The sequence below is a fragment of the Rhincodon typus genome, chromosome 19 (assembly GCF_021869965.1).
Source record: "Rhincodon typus isolate 14 chromosome 19, sRhiTyp1.1, whole genome shotgun sequence".
In the NCBI taxonomy this organism is placed as follows: domain Eukaryota; kingdom Metazoa; phylum Chordata; class Chondrichthyes; order Orectolobiformes; family Rhincodontidae; genus Rhincodon; species Rhincodon typus.
Window position 1 is genome coordinate 17,876,614 of NC_063350.1, and position 15,748 is coordinate 17,892,361.

The 15,748-nt window shown below is 40.3% G+C and overlaps 1 protein-coding gene across 2 annotated transcripts in view; it reads left to right on the top strand.

Moving 5' to 3' along the window:
• The window catches only part of slco4a1 (solute carrier organic anion transporter family, member 4A1), a 159,498-nt gene that overhangs the window by 40,715 nt on the left and 103,035 nt on the right, over nt 1-15,748 (top strand). For both annotated transcript variants that reach the window (XM_048608414.1, XM_048608413.1), the window contains one exon: nt 14,967-15,054. The gene's annotated coding sequence lies outside the window, so the exon portion shown is untranslated. The remainder of the gene's footprint in view (nt 1-14,966; nt 15,055-15,748) is intronic.

Sequence of the window (15,748 nt, forward strand, 5' to 3'; positions counted from 1 at the left end):
CTTAATGTTGTGTTATGTCTCACAGCTAGCATGCAGTAAACCCTTCAGAGACATGCTAGTAATATCATCACTGCATCGTAGCATGCAAATTGAAGATATAAAGCTCGCCATCTCCATCTTAGCCAGGGCCACTTGAAGTATGACACACTGATTAAGCATGCAGCTCAATATTAGTCCAGACACTGAAGTGACTGTGATATATGCATATAACAGGAGCTGCAGTAAACATCTATTGACTCAGTACTGTTACCCACATTCAGTTCTTGTGTTATCAGAGCTAGCGTAAGTATTGCGGCCTTAGGTTCAAATATGCTGCCCGGGGCAGAGGCCCACATCACGGTGACAGGTCAGTTATGATCTTTTTAAAAAAATTAATATTCTGAGTGAAATACTTAAATTTCCACTGATATTTATATTTAAGTTACTGATCTATAGTCCCTCTTGTTTCATTTTAACATAGCTACGTTGGTTATTTCCGAAGACATCTAGAATCTGCTTATGAATTTAGTGCATCTATGGGAGAAAACTTCACTGATGTTACTCTGGAGATCTTTTAACATTCTTGGATGAAACTTTTTCAACAAGGTGTTTTTCTTCGGTTTAAGAGCAAGGAATCTATTTCTTACCCTTACAGTAATTGCTTGCCTGCCACTTCCCCGGCTTTCCTGTAACTTTATATGTGGAGAAATGGTGAGGAAAGTCCCAGTATTTTCTCTTGTTTCTTTATCTGCTGTCAGTGTTGATTCCTGATGGGGCAGAGATAGCCTGTAGGCTGATTGCTAGAGGATATTTCACGCCCACCGGGCAAGATAGTGAGTACAAAAGTAAAATACTGCACAGAGTGAAGATCTGAAATAGAAGCAGAAAGGGCTGTAGAAACTCAGCAGGTCTGACGGCATCTGTGGAGAGAAAGCAGAGTTAACGGTTCAAGTGTCCTGGCTTTTCCTTGGAACAAAAGAAGAGGAGACATGGGACGCGAAATATAAATGCTGTTTCTCTCTCTACAATGATGCCAGACCCGTTAAGTTTTGGTAGCACTTTTTGTTTTCTACTCAATGTATTCCGAATGGGCAGCATTCTTGATAATGGAGAGGTTGTCAAAGTTAAGGTTGGTCAGATGTCTTCCGATAAGACCAGCGCATTTTTAACATTTGATGAAACAGCAATGTAAAGATCATAATTGACTTGCTAAGCAGGCAATGCAGGAATTTCCTGTGGCTATTCCCCTGTAAAACAGATACACTGCTTCGGATGCTGTCTCTCAGGGGATAACAGCAGCAGTCAAATTCATGGCCCCATGGTGGCTCTGCCAGGCGGGAGGGAGAGATAGGCATAGGAATGCTACAGTTATAGGGGATTCAATTATAAGGGGAATAGATAGGCTTTTCTATGACCGCAATCGAGGGTCCAGGATGGTGCGTTGCCTCCCTGGTGCTAGAGTTCTGGATGTCTCTGACCAGTTGCAGGATATTCTGAAGGGGCGGTGGGGGAGGGGAGGGCAAACAGTCAGTGGTCGTGGTACACATTGGCACTGACAACATAGGTAAAAATAGGGATGAGGTCCTAAAAGCAGAATATAGAGAACAAGGAAGAAAGTTGAAATATAGGACCACACTGGTAGTTACCCCAGGGTTACTACCAGTGCCGAGAGCTAGTCAGAGAAGAAACAGCAGGATATATAGGATGAACACATGGCTGAAAAGGTGGTGCGTGGAGGACGGTTTCAGATTCGTGGGGTATTGGGACCGGATCTGGGGGAGGTGGAACCTCTACAAATTGGATGGTTTACACCTGGGCAGGACCAGGACTGATGTCATTGGGAGGATACTTGGTAGAGTGGTTGGAGAGGGTTTAAACTAGTGTGACAGGGGGTTGTGAACCAGAGGAGTAGGGCAGTAGATGCAGAAATTGAGGTAGAGGTAGAAACCAAGGTAAACATTACTAAAATCAAGAACATGCGGGGAAATGCTGCTGAAAAGAGCAGGGGAGGTGGTCTGAAATGCATGTGTTTCAATGTAAGATATATAATAGGCAAGGTAGATGAACCTAGAGCATTGGTTATTGCTTGGAACTATGACATTATTATGATCACAGAGACTTGGCTGAAAGAGGGACAGACTGGCAGCTGAATGTCCCAGGATTTAGATGTTTCAGGTATGATAGAAGGGGAAGTAAACGGGTTGGAAGGAGTTGCATTACTGGCAAAGGAGTATGTCACAGCTATACCGAGGGAGGATACATCAGAGGACTCGTGCAGCAAGGCAATATGGGTAGAACTCAGGAATAGGAAAGCTGAATCACAATGCTGGGTGTCTGTTACAGACCTCCCAACAGCCAGTGGGGGATAGAGGAGAGAATATGTAGACTGATTTTGGAAAGATGTAAAAACAGTAGGGTTGTTGGGGGAATAGTTTTAACTTTCCCTTTATTGACTGGGACTCCCTACATGCTAAGGCCTTGGATAGGGCAGAATTTGTAAGGATCAGTCAGGAGGGTTTCTTGACACAATATGTAAACAGTCCAATCAGGGAAGGGGTTATACTGGACCTGGTTTTGGGAAATGAGCCCAGCCAGGTGAACGAAGTTTCAGTGGGGGAGCATTATCAGGAGCAGTGACCATAACACAGTTTTAAGATACTCGTGGATAGGGATAACAGCAGTCCTTGGGTGAAGGTGTTAAATTGGGGGAAGACAAACTACAATAATATTAGGCAGGAACTGGAGAATGTTGATTGGAAGCAGCTGTTTGAGGGTAAATCCACATTGGACATGTGGGAGTATTTCAGTTGATAAGAGTTCAGGAGTAGCACGTTCCTGTAAGAATGAAGGGTAGGTATCGCAAGTTACATGAACCTTGGATGACCAGCAATGTTATGATATCAGAAAGAAAAAGGAAGCATATGTAAGGTCTAGGAGGATGGAGCCCTTGAAGTATATAAGGAAAGTAGGAAAGAACTTGAAAAAGGAATCAGCAGGGCTAAAAGGGGTCATGGAAAGTCATCAGTAAGCAGGATTAAGGAGAATCCCAAGACTTTATAAATATATAAAGCAAGAAAGTAGCCAGGGAAAGAGTTAACCCACAAGGACAAAGGAGGGAACCTATGTGTGGAGTCAGAAGAGGTAGGTGAGATCCTAAATGAATACTTTGTGTCGGTATTCACCAAAGAGAAGAAATTGGTGAAGGATGATCTCAGGAAAGGGAGTGTCAAGTTTCTAAGCCAAGTTGCTATTAAAAAGGAACAAGGTGTTGTACGTCTCAAAGTGTATTAAGGTAGGTAGGTCCCTGGGTCTTTATGGGATCTATCTCAGAATATTGAGGGAGGCAAGAGAACAACTTACTGGATCATTGACAGACATCTTTGTATCCTCTTTGGCCACAGGTGAGGTCCCAGAGGACTGCAGAATAGCCAATGTTGTCCCATTGTTTAAGAAGGGTAGCAGGGATAATCTTGGAAATTACAGGCTAGTGAGTTCCATGCCAGTGATAGGTAAATTATTGGAAAAGATTCTTAGGGACAAGATCTAGAAGCATATGGATTTATTAACAATAGACAGCATGGTTTTGAATGCAAGAAATCATGTCTCACTAACTTGATCGAGTTTTTTGAGGAAGTGACGAAGATAATTGATGAGGAAAATGTGGATTGATGTTGTCTACATGGACTTCAGTAAAGCCTTTGACAAGGTCCCTCATGACAGACTGGTACAAAAGGTGAAGTCACATGATATATTGGGTGAACTTGCAAGATAGATGGTTTAGTCATTGGAGACTGATGGTAGCGGTGGAAGGATGTTTTTCGGAATGGAAGGTGTGACTAGTGGTGTTCCATGGGGATCAGTGCTAGGACCTCTGCTTGTTATCTATGTAAATGATTTGGAAGAAAATGTAGCGAGTCTAATTAGTAAGTTTATGGATGGTACAAAGATTGATGGATTTGTGGATAGTGAGGAGGATTGTCAGAGGATACAGCAGTATATAGATCAGTTGGAGGCATGGGCATAAAAATGGCAGATGGAGTTTAATCTGGACGAATGTGAGGTAATGCATTTTAGAAGATCAAGTACAGGTGGAAAATATACAGTGAATGGCAGAATCCTGAGGAGTATTGGTATGCAGAGGCATCTGGGTGTGCAAGTCCACAGATCACTGAAGATGGCAGCTCAGGTAGACAAGGTACTGAAAAAAGGCTCATGGCATGCTTGCCTTCATTGGATGGGACATTGAGTATAAGGATAGACAAGTTGTGCTGCAGCTTTATAGAACTTTAGTTAGGCCACACTTGGAATATTGCGCACAGTTCTGGTCACCACACTGCCAGAAGGATGTGGATGCTTTAGAAAGGGTACAGAAATGGTTTACCAGGATGTTGCCCACTATAGGGGATTTTAGCTGTGAAGAAATGTTGGCTAGACTGGGTTTGTTTTCACTGGAATGCAGGAGGTTGAGGAGTGACTTGATAGAGGTTTCTAAGATTGTGAATGGCATGGATAGAGTGGAATATGAGGCATTTTTCCAAGGGTGGAGGGGCCACTTACTGGGGGCACAGGTTCAAGGTGCGAGGGGGGAAGTTTAAAAGAGATGCGCGAGGCAAGTTTTTCACACAAAGGTGGTGAATGCCTGCAACGTGTTGCCAGAGGAGATGATGGAAGCAGACAATAACACCTGGATGAAAAATGAATAGGAAGGGAATAGAGGGATACGGATCCTGTAAGTGAAGACAGTTTTAGGATGGAAGGGCAAAATGTGGTGGCACAGGCTTGGAGGGTGGAAGGGCCTGTTCCTGTGCTGTATTGTTCTTTATTCTTTGTTCTTCTTTGTTTTCATTTCACCGCATGGTCCAATCATGCTAAAACCAATTCTAACACCTGCACTGCTAATTTTCCAGAGATAAGCTAACTCAGCTTAGAGTGGGTATGAAACATAAGACTTTCTGGTGTGTAGGACTTAATGTACACAATATTTTTACCAGTTATTTTGATGAGGGAACTGGAAATTAATTCTGTGTGTATTTAGAGTGTAAACAGAGGCTTGCCTGGGCAATATATGTCCAGAGTTTGTTTTGTCAGTGCTCCAGAACTAAGTGTGAACACTTACTCACTTATATATTCAGCAAGCTCTCTTGAAACACATTTAAATCTGCAGAGTATTGTGCCCATATACCGAATGGTGTGAAACCACTTCCAACATGAGTTCTCTCCATTCTGTAATTTGAGGCTGTAACTGTAGTGTTCACTTGGCATTGTATTAAGGGCTGCTGAGAAGAGTAACTGGCATTCGAATATTTCCTGACTTGGCAGAGGGGGATCAGCTAGACCCAATTTTCACTGCAGGAGGTGGATGTGGAATTGAGTCAGGCCAAGCAGTCCTGGAAGCTGATCCCAGGTGGCCATACTGGTAGTGGAACGCCAAAACTGGTGAATTGGCCGGTCTCTTTCGGTCTTCTGGGACTTTGTCCTGGTTGTTAGAGAAGCTTGGAGCTGTTTAGTTCTGGCCCTTCATTTCTCTGCATTCCCTGCCTCCAAGACACCGACATCAAGTCAAGTCAACTCAACAATCTCATCCATTTGAGAAAATTCAACCGTTGAATCCACATACACACTTCCAATCAAGTAGACGTCTGAACTAGAAAATGCTTTACCTTTGTGCAACATTTAATGCAACTTCATAATTAAAATAACAACATTATGGAAGTTTTACGTTTTGTGTTCTCAATTCACTGGTGTTTAGTACAGTAGTATTTATGAGTATTTTGCCTAGTGACGCAGGCAGCCAGAAAATTGTTTGTCTTTAATATACATGATTAATGGCTTTGAACCACTGATTAGTACTTCTTTTCACAAATGAGCAGGTTAATGATTGCACTTTACTAAGATCTATCTATTGAAACCTACCATCTCCCAGCAGTTTACAGCCTATTGCTTAGTTTTGCCAATAATTTGAAACATATTAGCAGATAATGCAATTTGACTAGTAGCTTTTCAAATGATTTTTCAGAAATACATAACTAAATCACAGGGCAGAAAAGGAATTAAGCCCAAAATTGCAATGTAGCTATTCTGCAGTAATGTATTCGTTACTATTTTGCGTTACATGTAATCTGAAACTGGTGTCGTATTAAACCTCTAACTGACATCAGAGATTCATATAAACAGAAGGAGGCCATTCAGCCCATCAAGTCTGCTGCAGCTCTCTAAATGGGCATTTCACTTGGCACTATTCTCCCCCTCCTTCTCCCCATAACCTTACACAACTTTCCTTTTCACCGTCCAATTTCTTCTTGATTGCTGCGAATAAAGCTGCTTCGCTAGGCATCCTCCAGAGTGCATTCCCAGATCTCAACTGCTCGCTACACGAGAAAAATTATCCTCTATTTCACTTTTACATCTTTACGTATCACTTCAGATCTGTTCCCTCTGGTTCTGGAGTAGGGACAACTTTCATGAACGAGAACAGTTTCTCCCTTTCTGCTGTGTTTATACACCTGATGGGGTCAGGGTGGTGGGGTTAATACCTCAGTCAAATTCCTTCTCAGCCTTCTCTTGAGGAAAACAATCCCAGCTTCTCCAGTCGATCTTAATAACTGAAGTCCCTCGTTCCTGGAACCATGCTTGTCAAGCTTTTCTGCCCCGTCTCCAGTATCTTCACATTGTTCCTGAGTGAGAGAGACTGGAGAAGTTGTGACTATTCTCTGTAGGGGTGGCATGGTGGCTAGCACTGCTGCATCACGGCACCATGGACCGAGATTTGATTCCTCCCTCAGGCAACTGTGTGGAGTTTGCACATTCTTCCTTGGTTTGCGTATGTTTCTTTCATGTGCTCTGGGTTCCCCCCACAGTCCAAAGATGCGTAGGTTAAGTGTAATAGCCTTACTAAGTTGCCCGTAGTGCCCAGAGATGTGGGCTAGGTGGATTAGCCCTGGGAAAGAGAGGGTTGTAGGGTGGGGATGTGTCTGGGAGGGATGCTGTTCAGAGAGTTGGTGTGGATTCAATGGGCTGAATAGCCTGCTTCCACCCTGCAGGGATTCTATGAGCAGAGAAGGTTAAGGTAAGATTTAATAAAGGCATTTAAAGTTATGTAGTGTTTTGATAGACTAAATAGGATCAGTAACTGGAGGGGATGTAAAAGCTTAGAATGGTTACAGCCTGGGAGGAAGTCATTCACTTCACTGTTCATGTGCTGGCCCTTTTAAAAGTGTATTAATATATATTCTTTTTCAATGATAAATTTCTGAACAACCCTCTCAAAAGTCAGAGGGGTGGTTGCTTTATTCCAGTCTCCATTTTGACAGCTTTGGAAGAACAGAAATTGTACCTCCCTTACAGTGCAAATCAATAAAAACACCAAGAATATACCAGGAAAGAGAGACAATTCATTCATCATTTCTGTGCTGGTCATAAGATAACTATACAACCAGGTCTCACCATCCAGCTCTTGGTCAAGAGCCTGTCAAGATGAATTTTTTTAAGTGCAATGAGGATTTCAAGCAGTGGGTTCCAAGATTTCACCTCCAACTTTGTAAAAAAATCACTGCACAGCATTTTAGCCTTTCTAACACTTCCTGTAAAACATTCTGTTAATTGTACCACATTAATGATTAGGAAGATTTGCATACAACATTGTAAATGCATTTTTAATCATCTGATGCACGCAATATTCCTTCCATCATGCTCTAAGATCTGTGGTTCCACCATAACTCAAACAGTCATGACTGTGTGAATTTTGCTTGGTTTTGCATCCTCATTTTGCAAGAGTTCAGCTCAATTTGGGATATTTGGAAAGTTACATTATGTCTGGATGTCAGAATGACATGACGTTTTTAATGGATAGGCAGGAGTTTGGTTGGGTGCTTGTTCATTATGGGCAGTCTGCTACTCATGTATTCTATAATATTTCAGGTCCTGCACCAATTTGGAATTTCATTTTTCTCCCATTAGATTAGATCGGAAGAGCGTCAGTTGGGGATACTCAAGTCATATCGCGCTGGGGAGAGGTTGTTCAGGGTTTAGATGGGGGTCATGGATTTGGCGGTGCCGGTAAGGTCGAGTTGGGTTGGAGTGGTGTTCAGGTTGAGTCAGGTGGTGACTTAGTGGTCAAGTTGGGTCAGATCAGGGGTATGAGTGTAGATGGTAGGGTATTGAGAGTTGGTTAGGGTTTCTAGTGGTAGTTGGGGGGAGATAGGGTGTTGATTGGAAAGTCAGGGAGGTGGGGTGGGAATGAGGGGGTTCAGGGTGTCAGTAATATAGTTACCTAGAATTGATTTTAATCTTTAAAAAATTTCCTGGGTAACTATCCAGGTAAGTGAGCCAAATCTCTCCTATTAAATCCATGCCTCTAGCTCAGATTTGGAAATTTTCTCAAACGGGTTCTGAAGACAAGGTAATTGCCTGCCAACCCTAAGCTACCTCAGAAATGACCATAGTCAGTACATCAGGACTTTCAAGGGATCCTGAAGAACATCTTTTGGGGCAAGACTGACCTGATTTTCAGAAGACCAGAAAATCTAGCCCTTTGTGATTTTCAATTCAGCCTGTCTGAATTTCTTGGATTTCTTTTTTGGTTCTACATTAACTCAAAGGAATTACTTTGCTGGGTGGCAAACCTTCAAAAGTCGGCATATGTGTCAGCATCAGAAATCAAAGTCGTGCTTTTTTAGACAGCCATCTGGGAGAAAATGTGAAACAGGCCATTACTGTAGGCAAAGGGACAAATTTCAGTCTTTGTTTGATACATAGGGTTATGCTGGCTTGGCTGCAGCCATGTAGCTTTGCTCTTTAAAACTAAGCCATCTGGTTAACTGCCTGCATCAAAACAAAAAAAAACCTCATTTATATATATTTCAAGACCTCTGGATATTTCAAAACAATTCGAAGCTGATGAAGTACTTTTGAAGTGTAGTCACTATAAACATGTAGGAAAGTTGGCCGGAAGTTGTGGTCTGCAAACTCCCACAAGCAATAGCATGATAATGACCAAGTAATTGTTTATGTGTTGCTGATTATGGAATAAATATTGGCCACAGCAGAAGGGGAAACCTCCCTGCTCTTCATGAAAATAGTGCCCTGGGATCTATTACATCCAACCAAACAGGCATATGTGACATGGTATATGTCACCCAGAAGCTAGCCTCTCCAACAATGCAGTGTTCCTTCAGTACTGCCGCAGAGTGTCAGCTTTGATGTTTGTGCTCAAGTCCAAAATGGAACTCAAACCCGGAATGTTTTGATGGTTAGTAGCTTTGTTAATAAATAACCTTGTGAAAATTGCTTTTGACCAGTCATGATACCATTTATGAATATATAGCTCTGTGTCTAGACCCGAAACGTCAGCTTTCCTGCTCCTGTGATGCTGGTTGGCCTGCTGTGTTCATCCAGCTCTACACCTTGTTGTCTCAAATTCTGGAACTTCCTGAATTTGTCACTGGGTTTTGGAAACTCACCCTTATGGAAGAGCTATGTTGTGTTTCCACCCTATCTCAACAACAAAGTGCATGACATCCCCAGTTGGATGTTGCTGAATAACACAGACACCTTGTTAGCGTTGAAATAATAGCATTTTGTACCCAACTGAATTTGAGGACTCTGTGAAATTGGATAAACATCTAAGCAATGATTTACGATGAGAGATTTTTGTCGCCAAGGTATAATCTGTATTGCAATATTATTAGCTTGACCAGTGTTAAATTCTGTGAAGCTAGATCAGGTTACACACTTTCCCATTTATTGATGTAACCATTGATTCAGCAGCATTGAACTGCCCTCTGGCAGGGGCTTTTTAAGATAAATTGGCTTTATTCTTCAAACGAGTGTCAGTGACTTCATTCCATTGTGTTTTATTTTCTGCCAGTGAAGTCAGAACTAGGTCACCGTTTCCGTTGTGCAGGTGATTGCAGAGTTTTTACATTTCCTTGCTCAGAACAACTCAGGATATTGCATATTATTAATTAATAGATGGATGAATCTCTACTTAGCTGCCATTTCCAGGATGAGAGTCATTCAGTGAAAATTCACGAGGCATTGTTCCAAATAAAATTAATGATCAGGCTTCTTCATGAAGAAATTAATACATATTTGTCAAATATTACTGCCCAGATTAACCACAATGTGCCTGCTATGACTTTGGTAGATTGATTGCTATAAATGCTGTTATGGGAGTTTCTCCAACTCTGCTCCTAATTTGTGTTATCTCTATTCGCTCCTTAAGTATTTGCAGTTCATGGAAAGGAGAACATATACAATATGTGCCTCTTGCACTCTAGTATCACCAATCTGTTCCTGCAATTCCCTGTGGAATTCTGTTTTACAAGATAATTTTTGGTTTCTCTCAAAGCAAACTAACTCACTGGGGCTTGGGTTAGAAATAAGTTTAGGTGGTTAGGCATATGAAAGAATAGAATATATTTATTTTGATGGTAAAAATATTTAGAAATTTGGCCATTAAATAATTAGAAATATAATTTATCAGAATCAGAGAATGGTGACTGTAGAGCAAGAGGCCATTCAGCCCATTGTGTGGCCCTCTGAGGGAGCAATTCAGTTAATACACTCTCTTCCTTTTCTCTGTAGGCCTGTAAATATTTCCTTTGCAGGTAATGATCAAAATCCCTTTTGAAAGCCTCAATTGACCCTGCTTCTATAGTACTTTCAGGCAGTACTTTCCAGTCTCTAATTACTTGTTGTGTAAAACAGTTTTTCTTCATGTTGCTATTTTTTTTAGATAGATTGCCTTAAATCTGTGACCTCTGGCTCTTGACAATTCCACCAATGAGAAGAAGCTCCCTGTATTTTCCCTGTCCGGACCTCTCATGCCTTTGACTGCCATTATCAAATCTCCTTTTCCTTATTATCTTCAAGAAGAACATCCTAACATCTCAGTCTATCTACATAACTGAAGTACCTCATCCCTGAAACCATTCTTGTCTGGTCTTTTCTGCAATCTCTCTGATACCTTCACATCCTTATAAAAGTATGGTGCCCAGAACTAGATGCAGTACTACAGTTAAGACTGGTTGTGTTTTATAGAGCCCGAACATACCATTTATGCTTTTAGAACTCCATCCCCTACTAATGAAACTTATTATACTGTATGTTTTATTAACCATTCTTGCAGCTGTGCTCCCAAATTCAGTAATTTATGCATATATATACCCAGGTCCCACAGCTCCCATTACTACCCCATCTTTGGGATTGTACTCTTTAGTTTGTATTATCTCTCTACATTCTTCTTACAAAATAAATCACACCACAGTTCTTCATATTAAATTTCATCTGCCACTAGTCCACCATTTCATCACTGTGTCCTTTTGAAGGTCTCAAGTGTCCTTCCAACTTTCAGAACCCTTCCAAATTTTGTATAATCTGCAAATTTTTTAAAAAATTGTGCTCTGTAAACTAAGATCATGGCCATTAATATATGTCAGGAAGAGTGGAGTCTGAATACCAACCCCTGGAAAGCATCACTACATTCATCCTCCAACCTGAAAAACAACTGTTCTCCCACTACTATCTGTTTCCTGTCTCTTAGCAAATGTCTTATCGAGATGGCTACTGTCTGTTATTTTCCATGAGCTACAGCTTTGATCATGCTCTGCTGTGCTGCAGTATAACAAATGCCTTTTGGAAGTCTGTGTATATTAAAAAATCTGTGTATATTACATCAAGGGCATTACCCTCATCAACTCTCTCTGTTACCTCCTACAGGGAGTGACCTGCAGATGATGTAACCTTAATGAATTGCTTAATTGCATCTGGCAGATTCATATACATAATGTACATGTTTGTCATGGAAGGAGGGGATATATCAAGTCCATTGGCAAAATCAGGCAAAATTGTCTTGACCTGCACAGTATAGAGTTTCAAACTGCTACCTTTGGGCCATCCTCATGATTTTAGAATCCTTCATCACATTTATGAGTTGAACTTGTTGATTGTGCATTTAGGAAGTGAGTCACCCAACACACAATAAGCCCTTCATATCCTTTGCTGTAGGGAAGGTGGGGGTGCTTGAAAAAAATTGGTGCATTGAAACAGTAGAGCAACTGCTGCCACAGGATCATGGTAAACATTCGCAAGCACATCCCAGACTACCTGTGAGTAATGTCCCACATAAATATGTGTTTAACAAACACAAGGAGGTTTTTTTATAGTAAAAGCAAAAAAGTGCTGAAATATTCAGCAGAGCAGGACAACATCTGTGGAGAGAAGCTCGCTTCAATCGGACCTTGAAGATAGAAATGTGAGTGTTTTTAAGTGGGTGGAGGAGGACATGAATAAGTGAACAGAAAGTTAATTCTTTGCCTCATCTAGACCCAATTTTTTTTTTTGTACAATGCCCATTACTGCGCTCATTGGCTGTGGCTTCGTGAAATCTGTTATTTTATCTGTCTTGTGGTCTTATGGTCATGGTTTGTTCTTCCTGCCTCTTTCTTCCCTTCTATGAAAGGTGCATCATCTGATGAGGATTTTCAGCAATATTTTTAAATTGTACTATGCTAATTTAGTGTAAGGGCTTTAAACTATGACAGCTTTCTTTTGTTTCTTTTTCAAACTCCAAACAGCTTCAATTTTCGCCACACTCTTACAAATAAATATATTGTTCTGTGCATAACTGTCCTCTAATTCTTCACTTTGCCTCTTCACATAAATATTGGGGTAATTGTTACAAAACCTTCACTCAAACTTGTAAATAAAATAAAATTACTCTGAATGGACCTCATGTCAGTAGACTAAACATCAGCAGGGTGACAAATTTTAATCACAATGGTTTCTGCCTGTCATTCATTGAAGGTCTGAATCAGATGTATTTTGTACAAAACATTTGCAAAAGAACAATTTTGTAAGTGAAAAGCAATTAAGTATGATAAAGCGGAAAGCTCCCATAGAGAGCTGACAAAGGAGTGGTGGATGATATCTTCTGTATCAGAAGCCCTATATTTCATTATCTTGTAACCTGGCATCATTGAATCTCTGGTTTTATTCAAACACTGTGCATGTTTGTCAAACTACCGCAGCTGCTGTTTGAGGTTGCTGTCAGTATGTTAGCACAACTTCGAAGAGAATTATTCTGTACAGAGTCGATTTTATTTTGAGTATTAATTATTGCATATGGTGTATTCTGCAGAAGAATATAAGAAATAGCAGCAGGGTGGACCATCCCACAAAGATGCTCAGCCACTCAAACTGATTCTGCCTGATTTTCTGACTCAAATGTACTTTGTTACCTGCTACCCTTATTGCTTGATTCCCTGAAAGACCAAAAAACTGGTTTATCCCAGCCTTGAGTGTACTCCACAATGGAGCATCCACAAGCCTCTGAGATTAAAAAAGTGAGGAAAGAAATTTCTCTGATTTTCGGATTCTTATAGTTGACACTGTGACAACACACACACAATGTTCTACATTCCTCATTTGGACAAACAACCTTTCAGTATCTAACTGTAAAGTGTCATTACAGATATGAATCTTGCCAGTAAAGCCATTCTTTTATGTTGTCTGCAACCTGTAGCAGTAGTTGGGGGGATGGTAGAAGTTGGAAATGCGAACCTGCTTTTAACTGGAGTATCCCAGACTCAAATATGAAGAGCATTCCAGTGATTTCTCACTGTCAGCATTACTATTTAAAATTTCATTTAAAGGAGAAGAGAAAAGTTAAATTGTTTTGGAAGGAGAGTCACTCAACAAAGTTTGCTACATGTGGATAAAGTTCTCAGAACTATAAATATCCAGGTATAGTGCTTAAAGTAAATTACCTTGTGTTGCCATTTTGTAACTGCAATCAGGTCATTCATGCTGGTGCTCAATGCCCCATATATGTTTCATCTGAACATAGATAGTTAAAATGAGCTTTTCCTTCTGTTGTGTTCATCAACACGCAATTTCCACCCAGGTGCTTTAAGGGATTTAAAAGTGTAGGCTGCAAGAGCAGATCTGTAAAAAGTATTAGCATAACTTTCAACATAGAGCGTTTTATGGCTCAGCATGATCATGGTCTTATCTAGAATCCACGTACACACTTTTCATCAGAATGATAGTAATTGGCAATACCAGCTGAAGAAAGTTTTATAATTAATTATAGCACCTCCACTACTCCCTCTGGGATCTGATAGTTCAGCACTCATAGCAAGCTCATTCCTTAGTCTTTCGAAACTTAGTGTGCAGTTGTTAACTGAGCCATCAGGGTGTTAACTTACAAAAGAGCTTCTAATAATAATTAATGGAAGTTATTTTCTGTATAAATATCTGTCCTGTGGTCTAGTGATAAACATTGTGAAGTAAAACAGAAGTCTAGATTTGTCAGTAGTCTATAAGTTTTAAGAAAGAGAAGTATGACTTTTTTCACTTTTCAAACTGACTTTGACTTTGAAAATTACTGCCCCACACCCTCTGCCAGCCCTTCATTCCGTTATAAAAATGGAACCGAATCATTCTGTTTCAATAATGGGTGATCAACCTACCATGTCAGTCTGGGTGACACATTAAAAATTTAGCTTCTATTTATATAATCTTCTCAGATTTTGGCCAGCAATCTGCTGTTCTTCTGCTTAACAGAAATTATCCAATTTTTGCATTTTTTCACAGTTCTGTTTGGAATATAGTTTATACTGGCTTGATGATTAAAGGGTGTTCAGCACTTAAGTTCAAGATACAACTTCTTGGTAACAGAGACAGTCCAGCTATGTAGTTTAATTTAGAACATGTATATATTAGTACTTTTGGATTAGTACCTTAAGATGTTACTGTTGACTAATCTTGCAATAACTGAGAGCAGTAGTTCTTATTAGAAATGAGTCAGAAGCAAATCGAGTGCAAATTCGATGCAGTAGATGAGCCATTGAAGTATCTACCAGTGTACTAGTTTGCTAAGTTGTGAAATGGCATAGAGTGAACTTCAGAGATGTTGTAACAATTTCTTTTAAATTGAATTAAGAATTCATTTAAATATGAAGCCTCATGTGATGTTTCTCTTTTAGGTGCAATGATGATGTTTTCCAAATTTGGCAAATTTCAATCAACTAGTCTCAATTATATTGCATCATCTGGAACTACAGGCAAAGAATAGTAAGTATGAAATCTTAATATAGTTTTATGTCAAGTGTTTCAGCACATGGTGTGTATGGCATGTCAGTTCAGCAAAATTACCTGATCTAGATGATGAAATTACTAACGGTATAACTGTTTAACAACTAGCTTTCAAATTATTTCTGATGCCCATATATAACAGAGCATTACTTAGGAAACTGTAATTTTTCCCAACCTTTAAACTAGCATCCAGCGTATTTTATAAATATTTTACAAAACATAGAACATAGAACATTACAGCGCAGTACAGGCCCTTCGGCCCTCGATGTTGCGCCGACCTGTGAAACCAATCTGAAGCCCATCTAACCTAAACTATTCCATTATCATCCATATGTTTATCCAATGACCATTTAAATGCCCTTAAAGTTGGCGAGTCTACTATTTTTGCAGGCAGGGCATTCCACGCCCATACTACTCTCTGAGTAAAGAACCTACCTCTGACATCTGTCCTATATCTATCACCCCTCAATTTAAAGCTATGTCCCCTCGTGCTAGCCATCACCATCCGAGGAAAAAGGCTCCCACTGTCCACCCTATCTAATCCTCTGATCATCTTGTATGTCTCTATCAAGTCACCTCTTAACCTTCTTCTCTCTAACGAAAACAGCCTCAAGACCCTCAGCCTTTCCTCATAAGACCTTCCCTCCATACCAGGCAACATCCTGGTAAATCT